This window comes from Aristolochia californica, unplaced genomic scaffold (assembly GCF_029961685.1).
Source record: "Aristolochia californica isolate CCGP_79_NKW_82.1479 unplaced genomic scaffold, dmAriCali1.0.hap1 SCAF_360, whole genome shotgun sequence".
Taxonomy (NCBI): Eukaryota; Viridiplantae; Streptophyta; class Magnoliopsida; order Piperales; family Aristolochiaceae; genus Aristolochia; species Aristolochia californica.
Genome location: NW_027182060.1, coordinates 16922 through 25777, shown reverse-complemented (window position 1 = coordinate 25777; position 8856 = coordinate 16922). Strand labels below are relative to the sequence as shown.

The 8856-nt window shown below is 34.4% G+C and overlaps 3 non-coding genes across 3 annotated transcripts; 1 reads left to right on the top strand and 2 right to left on the bottom strand.

The window, feature by feature from the left end:
• Positions 1 to 4247: 4247 nt before the first annotated feature.
• On the bottom strand, positions 4248 to 4320 carry TRNAF-GAA (transfer RNA phenylalanine (anticodon GAA)). Its single transcript has one exon. It is a non-coding gene; the product is annotated as a tRNA-Phe (tRNA).
• A 1985-nt stretch (positions 4321 to 6305) lies between these two features.
• Positions 6306 to 6378, top strand: TRNAT-UGU (transfer RNA threonine (anticodon UGU)). The gene has a single exon. It is a non-coding gene; the product is annotated as a tRNA-Thr (tRNA).
• A 1287-nt stretch (positions 6379 to 7665) lies between these two features.
• Positions 7666 to 7752, bottom strand: TRNAS-GGA (transfer RNA serine (anticodon GGA)). The gene has a single exon. It is a non-coding gene; the product is annotated as a tRNA-Ser (tRNA).
• Between the last annotated feature and the right edge of the window lie 1104 nt (positions 7753 to 8856).

Below are 8856 nucleotides of genomic sequence, written 5' to 3'. Positions count from 1 at the left end.
AAAAAGTATGGTGGACTAGCCGATTCTTATATCAGTTAACGAAAGAGCCCAATGCAAAAAAAATGCATGTTGGGTCTTTGAAACAGTTCGAATCATTTAGATAATACTCAGTTTGATCTGTTTTACCGAGAAGGTCTACGGTTCGAGTCCGTATAGCCCTATATATTTTGACATCCGTGTCATTTTGACATTTTTGTGTAGCTCTCATTTTCTCACATTAGTGCTTGTGGCTGGCCCGCGCGGTGGGTTGGCAAAGCAAGTAGTCTTCTGTTTCTGCACAATACTTATTTTTTTTTTTATTCCAACCTAATCTAATTCAATTGTTCATCATTCCAATTCTACTGGTCCTTCCTTCCGATACAGACTTTATGCAAGCAAGAAGATTGGGGGCCTGTTTGAACTTGCACGGGCTGGGGATCCTTCTGACTCATCGCTTTGTTGTTCCACAATAACTCCAATGCAGTGCATTGTTTCAGAGATAAAAAATGGACGCTAACCTATAACCTAAACGTATCAACGTTTGCACCCTCTTCTATTTCTATGAGTCTATTTTTGGATTTGGTCTGTCGAATCGTTCAACAACGCCTGATTCCATTAGAAGTATCTTATGCGGATCATTTATGATTCAGCCGATTCTACGACTGTGGTACACTCCATTGTGTAGGTTTACTTCAAAGGAAACAAACCTTTTTATTGTCACGAAACCTAACCCCTTGGGTAGTCTTATCAGATGTTATTAACAAGTATTTCAAATCATTTCAAATCGCGATTTTGAGTCCTAGAAATTGGTCCGAAATGGAATGACTTCTTCAAGACTTCTATTCTAAGTCTAATTAAATAACTCGATTCTTTATTCTCTCTAGGGGGACCATCGGGGGTAGGGAGTACAAGTCAAAAGTCTATAATTTGGTATAGGAATCCATGAGTTGTTATATATCTATTTATATGGAAATATGGAAGTTTATATGGAAATATGGAAGGATTTCTCACAATTTAACAGATTGAATCAAATCAATTAAGTATAAATTTGGGACAAAGGGAGAGAATCTAATTGGCCGATGCATTCTATTTCCGTATCTGTATCGAATCAATAGACAGAATGACGATCCTCTAACCAGACCCTAATGAAAAGAATACATCAACACAAACCAAGTGGAATATACCATAAATCCTAAGATAGAAATCCCTAGGCATTCTACTACATCTGACTATTTGTGTTGTGATATTATAAAAGAAAAAAAAAAAGAGAGAAAAATTTACCCAAGCCAGGCTTATTATTTATTAGAATTTTTATTCTATTATTATTCAAATTATATTAGAAATTTGATATAATATATATTTATATTATATTAAATATTAATTCAATTTCATATTTTGAATTTTCTGTTAATTTAAATATTAATTAATATATTAATATAACATTGTTATGTTATATATTTATATTTAATATTTTTTTTTTATGATTTTATGAATAGAAATAATATTCATATTATTTTCATATTATTTCAAATAGTCTTTAATTACTTTTTTATTTTAAGAAAATCCGAAACAAAACAAAGTGAGAGAGTTTTTTTGTATAAAAACATAATATGTCTACATCCTGAATGGAATCGAAGTAAATGTAAGTGGGATTCCGTTGGATGAATCTTGAAACGAGACATGATTCATAGCAAACAAATGAAACTACGTGGTTCCACCCTAATTGGTGTTTCGACTAAATAGTTATGAATAAATTGACAATTAAAATTCGAATTGACTAATTCGGTATATTCCACATTAATAGGAGTGCATCTATGTTTCTGCTTCACGAATATGATATTTTTTGGGCATTTCTGATAATATCAAGTGTTATTCCTATTTTGGCATTTTTTATTTCCGGAGTTTTAGCCCCGATTAGTGAAGGACCGGAGAAGCTCTCCAGTTATGAATCGGGTATAGAACCAATGGGGGATGCTTGGTTACAATTCCGAATCCGCTATTACATGTTTGCTCTAGTTTTTGTTGTTTTTGATGTTGAAACGGTCTTTCTTTATCCATGGGCAATGAGTTTCGATGTATTGGGTCTATCCGTATTTATAGAAGCTTTCATTTTCGTGCTTATCCTAATTGTTGGTTCAGTTTATGCATGGCGAAAAGGAGCATTGGAATGGTCTTAACCCCTGAATCCTCAGACAATAAAAAAGAAGGAAAAGGTTACATTGAGACAGTTATGAATTCTATTGAATTTCCGTTACTTGACCGAACAGCCCAAAATTCAGTTATTTCAACTACACCGAATGACCTCTCGAATTGGTCAAGACTCTCCAGTTTATGGCCACTTCTCTACGGTACCAGTTGTTGCTTCATTGAGTTTGCTTCATTAATAGGATCTCGATTCGACTTTGATCGTTATGGGCTGGTACCAAGATCAAGTCCTAGGCAGGCGGACCTAATTTTAACAGCCGGCACGGTAACAATGAAAATGGCTCCTTCTTTAGTGAGATTATATGAGCAAATGCCTGAACCGAAATATGTCATTGCTATGGGAGCTTGTACCATTACAGGGGGGATGTTTAGTACCGATTCTTATAGTACCGTTCGGGGAGTCGATAAGCTAATTCCTGTGGATGTCTATTTGCCGGGCTGCCCACCCAAACCAGAGGCAATTATGGATGCTATAACGAAACTTCGTAAGAAAGTCTCTCGAGAAATCTATGAAGATAGAATTGGGTCTCAACAGGAAAATCGATATTTTACTACCAATCACAAGTTTCATGTTGAGCGAAGTACTCATACTGGAAATTATGATCAAGGATTACTCTACCAGTCCCCATCTACTTCAGAGATACCTTCTGAAGCATTTTTCAAATACAAAAGTTCAGTGTCTTCCCACGAATTATTGAATTAGGAAAGGCAGGATGCTTTTGTGTTGTCCAGGATAACAAGCAGTGGGTCAATCTTCATAAATTTCATCGGCAATTTGAAATACTCATACAAATGTGGGAGAGATCAAGAAGATGCAGGGTCGTTTATCCGCTTGGCTAGTCAAGCATGAGCTAGTTCATAGATCTTTGGGCTTCGATTACCAAGGAATAGAGACTTTACAAATAAAACCCGAGGATTGGTACTCCATTGCTGTCATTTCATATGTATATGGTTACAATTATCTACGTTCCCAGTGTGCCTATGATGTAGCACCAGGCGGATTGTTAGCTAGCGTGTATCATCTTACGAGAATACAGTATGGTGTGGATCAACCCGAAGAGGTATGCATAAAAGTATTTGCCCCAAGGACGAATCCTAGAATCCCGTCTGTTTTCTGGATTTGGAAAAGCGCAGACTTTCAAGAGCGGGAATCCTATGATATGTTGGGAATCGCTTATGAGAATCATCCACGCCTGAAACGTATCTTGATGCCCGAAAGTTGGCTAGGCTGGCCTTTACGTAAGGATTATATTACCCCCAATTTCTATGAAATACAAGATGCTCATTGAATGATAAGATGAATGATAAGAAACTAATCTTCACTTATACGACTCCAGATATTCAAGGAATCTTTTTACGTTCTGTTCTAGATGAAACGGAGTAACTGGCCTTTCATTCGTACTATGGATGGGCTGCTAAAGAAGCTTCATTTAGATTCTCAAATTTTGAAGAGTCCCATTTCAGATGAGCAGAGCCTGTAGGATGAATCAAAAGAGTTCTGCACCATGAACTTTGTACCGCGCGCATCGCTTAGATGGGGCCACGGAAAGCTGCATAGAAGGGAGTGAATAAATGGGAAAGTGAAGAAATAGAATATGAAATAAAATCGTAAATTCTGAAATAAAAAAAGAAAAATTCAGAAATTAAATAAAATAAAAAAGGATCGGATTTTTTGGACTGTCTCTGAAATGAACCCTGCCTTTTCCTATCCTTCAACTCCTCCAGACTAGTCTTTTAGGGTTTTCGACCAACTAACTTCGACTTCGGATATGTATGAAGTATTAACATTCTTTTTGTGCGGGAAGAGATACAGTATGAACAAACAAACAAAAAGAGGAGGGAACGGAATCCAATTATTTTCTTTACTCATATCTTTACCCATCTACTCGTTTTTTACCCATCTACAAGACGGAGGCGTCTATCTATACATCTAGATGTAGATGGATAAATATGTATTATGCTCTGGACTATTAACGCATATAATATTAAATAATATTAATATGGGTTCTGACTCTATTGATTTATTTGTATGAGTATCTTATCTATTCGATACATTAACCACGTGCCAGGAACCAGATTTGAACTGGTGACACGAGGATTTTCAGTCCTCTGCTCTACCAGCTGAGCTATCCCGACCATTCTCGATGCATGATCCTACTAAAAGAAAAAGAAAGCTTGGGCCTATGTCAATGAAAGGGACTCAAAAAGCATTAACTTACCTAAATAAAGTCGGTAATTTGTTGGATCTTCAAAAAGGAGACTTTGTAAATGTAAGTGTAAGAGTAATGATATGAACTGTGAAAGGTTCCGTAATGGAGATTCTTTGCCCATCCATATATGGATGGGCATTTGTACGTATATCATATCTATCACAGTGAGAAGAGAGAAAGATTTCTGGCCGGATCCATTTGTGAAAGAGTAGAGTAAGTGAAAAACATATCTAATTTTGAACCACTGATAAAAAAAAAAGAGGATAAATGCTTAGGGAGTCAAATAGGCCTTTTATTGGGGATAGAGGGACTTGAACCCTCACGATTTCTAAAGTCGACGGATTTTCCTCTTACTATAAATTTCATTGTTGTCAGTATTGACATGTAGAATGGGACTCTATCTTTATTCTCGTCTCACTCGATTAATCAATCCTTAAAAAGATCTATCAGACATCCTTAAAAAGATCTATCAGACTCTGGTGTGATAGTCGATTTGATCACTGACTATTCGATTCTTCCTTCTGCTTCTGAAATTATTATTCTGAAATTTTTAGAAAAAAAAAATATGGATTCGGGTCGTGATTAATCTTTGATATTTCAGTACGTATACGTACATATCTAGGGTCATCCCACTCTGGAGTTTCGATAGAAGGATTCTTCTACCAATGTAGTAAAGTCAACCCCATTCGTTAGAACAGCTTCCGTTGAGTCTCTGCACCTATCCTTTTTTTTTTCTGAAAACAGGATTTGGCTCAGGATTGCCCATTTTTAATTCCAGGGTTTCTCTGAATTTGGAAGTTACCACTTAGTAGGTTTCCATACCAAGGCTCAATCCAATCAAGTCCGTAGCGTCTACCAATTTCGCCATATCCCCCTCCCTCTTCCTTATGAGAAAGAAATCACATTGTGACCCCCCCTTCTTTTCTTTCATTTATCTTGGAGCCGTTGAATTCATTAGATACAGGCCCTTATTCCTATATCAAAGAGGTGTGTCCCTATTATATTTCTTGACCAGCTTCTTTCATCCCTATCGGAGTGGCGGGCCCATATTTGATATGATCCAATCAGAAATGATTCTATCATTGATGTATCCGCAATTCAATATGGATGGATATATCCCACGTCACATATATATATATGTCTTTACACCCCTTATTTTTTTAGCGCTATTTGGAATACTGGAACGGTCGATATTCATTCTTTTTTTATCGTCTTATCCCCTCCCTTTCCGAATGAAACCAGAGGAATGTCTCATTATGCTCTGGACTGCAGCCTTATCTTTATCTTATCCTTTCCTTTATCTTATCCTTTCCTTAGGAAGGATCTCCTATACTATAGGAATTCCTATAGTGTAAATAAATAGAATTTCTAAATTTCTATAACTATATATAGAATATATAACTAAGCTAATTTTTATTTTTTAGTTTATTTTATTAAGATTAAGTAATTAATATTACTAATATTACATAATCATAATATAATCTAATTAATATTAATAATATAATATATTAATATTATATTATTATTTATTATTACATAACAACATTAATATTAATAATTACATTATTAATATTAATGTTGTCATAATTAATATTATATTCTATTTAATATTAATATTGTATTATTAATATAATATTGATATTGTATTTATATAATTGTATTTGTATTTATATAATTGTATTTATATATATATATATTATATATAATAATAATAATTAATAATAATTATAATAATAATAAAAACAAACTACTCTTTATTTATTTATTATAATTATATTAATTATTAATAATAGATATTAATAATAGATAAATAAATAGATAAATAAAATAAAAAAATAAATAAATAGCTAATTACTAATAGCTAAGTCCCAGTAGTTTCCCGAAATCCTATGCACTATTTCTGTTATGTGAGCCCGCTTAGCTCAGGGGTTAGAGCATCGCATTTGTAATGCGATGGTCATCGGTTCGATTCCGATAGCCGGCTTTTCCATTTATTCGATTTTTTCCATGATTGATATTGATATTGATAATGTCTCCTTGAGATCAAGAGAAATTGAAAAGACTTTTCAATTTTCTCCAAATGTCGGGTCAACATAGTATGTTACGGGAACTCCCAACTATGAATAAAAAAGAATAAAAAATGGATTGAAGCTGTTAGATCTCTACAGAACAAGAAAGGGATACTTAACTTCCTATATATAACTATATAAAATAATCTGGTTATTGAGACAATTCATCTCATTCTTCTTTATAGTATTTCAGCGAGTTTAGCTTCGTTTATCGTTTAGTTCAGTCTTAATTTTTTTATTCTGTGAAATCCAATTTCAATAAAATAAGGAGTCTTTATGTCTCGTTACCGAGGGCCTCGTTTCAAAAAAATACGCCGTCTGGGGGCTTTACCGGGACTCACTAGTAAAAGACCTAGATCCGGAAGTGATCTTAGAAACCAACCGCGTTCCGGGAAAAGATCTCAATATCGTATTCGTCTAGAAGAAAAACAAAAATTGCGTTTTCATTATGGTCTGACAGAGCGGCAATTGCTTAGATATGTTCGTATCGCTGGGAAAGCCAAAGGGTCAACAGGTCAAGTTTTACTACAACTACTTGAAATGCGTTTGGATAACATCCTTTTTCGATTGGGTATGGCTTCGACCATTCCTGGAGCTAGACAACTAGTTAACCATAGACATATTTTAGTTAATGGTCGTATAGTAGATATCCCAAGTTATCGGTGTAAACCCCGAGATATTATTACTACGAGAGATGAACAAAGATCCAGAGCTCTGATTCAAAATTATGTGGATTCATCTCCCCGCGAGGAATTGCCAAAACATTTGACTCTTGACTCATTCCAATATAAAGGAATAGTAAATCAAATAATAGATAGTAAATGGATCGGCTTAAAAATCAATGAATTACTAGTCGTGGAATATTATTCCCGTCAGACTTAAACTTAATTAAAATAAAATAATTAAGCTTTGGACAATACAATTTTGTCTACCCTGTTTCACCAAACAAAGTAAATAGAACTAAGTTAAGGGATTTAATCCGGATTTTCCCCCATTTTCGTATCCTTTTCGTATCCCAAGTGGATCCGCGGTCAGATTCTCATTCCTTGTCCACCCTTTCCGATCCGATATTTTATCTACCACAGTAATTGGCAATAGAGAATCACTAGAAAGCAAAGGCCCTACTCTTGGAATAATGGTATCCATTGTTATTTGATACATTGTGGTTGGTAACGTTGGTAAATTAGGTGTAGGTCAAGGTACGGAAAGAGAGGGATTCGAACCCTCGGTAAGCAAAAGCCTACATAGCAGTTCCAGTGCTACGCCTTGAACCACTCGGCCACCTTTCCCACAGAATCTTAGGATTATTGCCCGGAAACCCGGTGAATAGCGAGTCATTCATATTATTTTATTGAATTTTTTATTGCAATACAATAAAGGTACGACCGATCTATTATAAATCGAAAACTTTTCGTCAAACAAAGATCTTCCTTCGAGGCTCGAGGGATAAAAACACATTTTTTTTTATTTAATATTAACTTAATATTAAAAAAACTATCTATTCATCTTTGTCAAGACGACGACCCTCTCCATCTTATTCGGATATTTATACCGTATACCGGATTAAACAACCAATGAATTGGGACGAATCCACAAACTCTATACTATACTATAGTATTTTATACTATGGTTATATTTAGAGGTCCATAGGAATTAAAAAATTCCTTTCTAGTTTCAGATTTATCAACAACAACTCTTCTCATGAGCTATCCCATGGATCTATTATTCCCATGGATCTATTATAAATAAATTCATGGGTCGCCCTATGATTTTAATATTTCCATTGTATTGTTTTGTTTGTGGATACGCGCTATTCGCCCAAAATGGATGGGTTGGTTATTCTATTTTCATCATGGAATGCTTATTTGATTCTTTTGACTCTTTGGGTAATAATAAAAAAAAAAAAAACTCCTCGAGTTAGATCAGAATTTGTAGGAAAATTTCTTGGATTCCTTAACTTCGATAAAATAAAGAGTAAGAGTTCTGTTCATTGGTATACCACATTGGACTGAAATCCAATCTGATTCCAATATTTCCTATCTATCCCTGTCTTAAAAGGGGCAATTTTGAGGGTCTTTTTTTTTTTACAATTACTCTGTTTTTATGTGATTTCGTACTGTACAATTCCTTTGTTTATGGGAGCATTTTCCCTCGAGGGAGAGGATAATGAGAAGAATTATGGAATGGGTTGTAAACTATGCCTAGATCTCGGATAAGTGGAAATTTTCTTGATAAGACCTCCTCAATTGTAGCCAATATCTTATTACGAATAATTCCGATAACTTCAGGAGAAAAAGAGGCATTTACCTATTACAGAGATGGTGTGATTTGATTCGTTTTTTTTTTATTTATTTATTAATATTAAAATTTATATATATTCTAATTATATAATA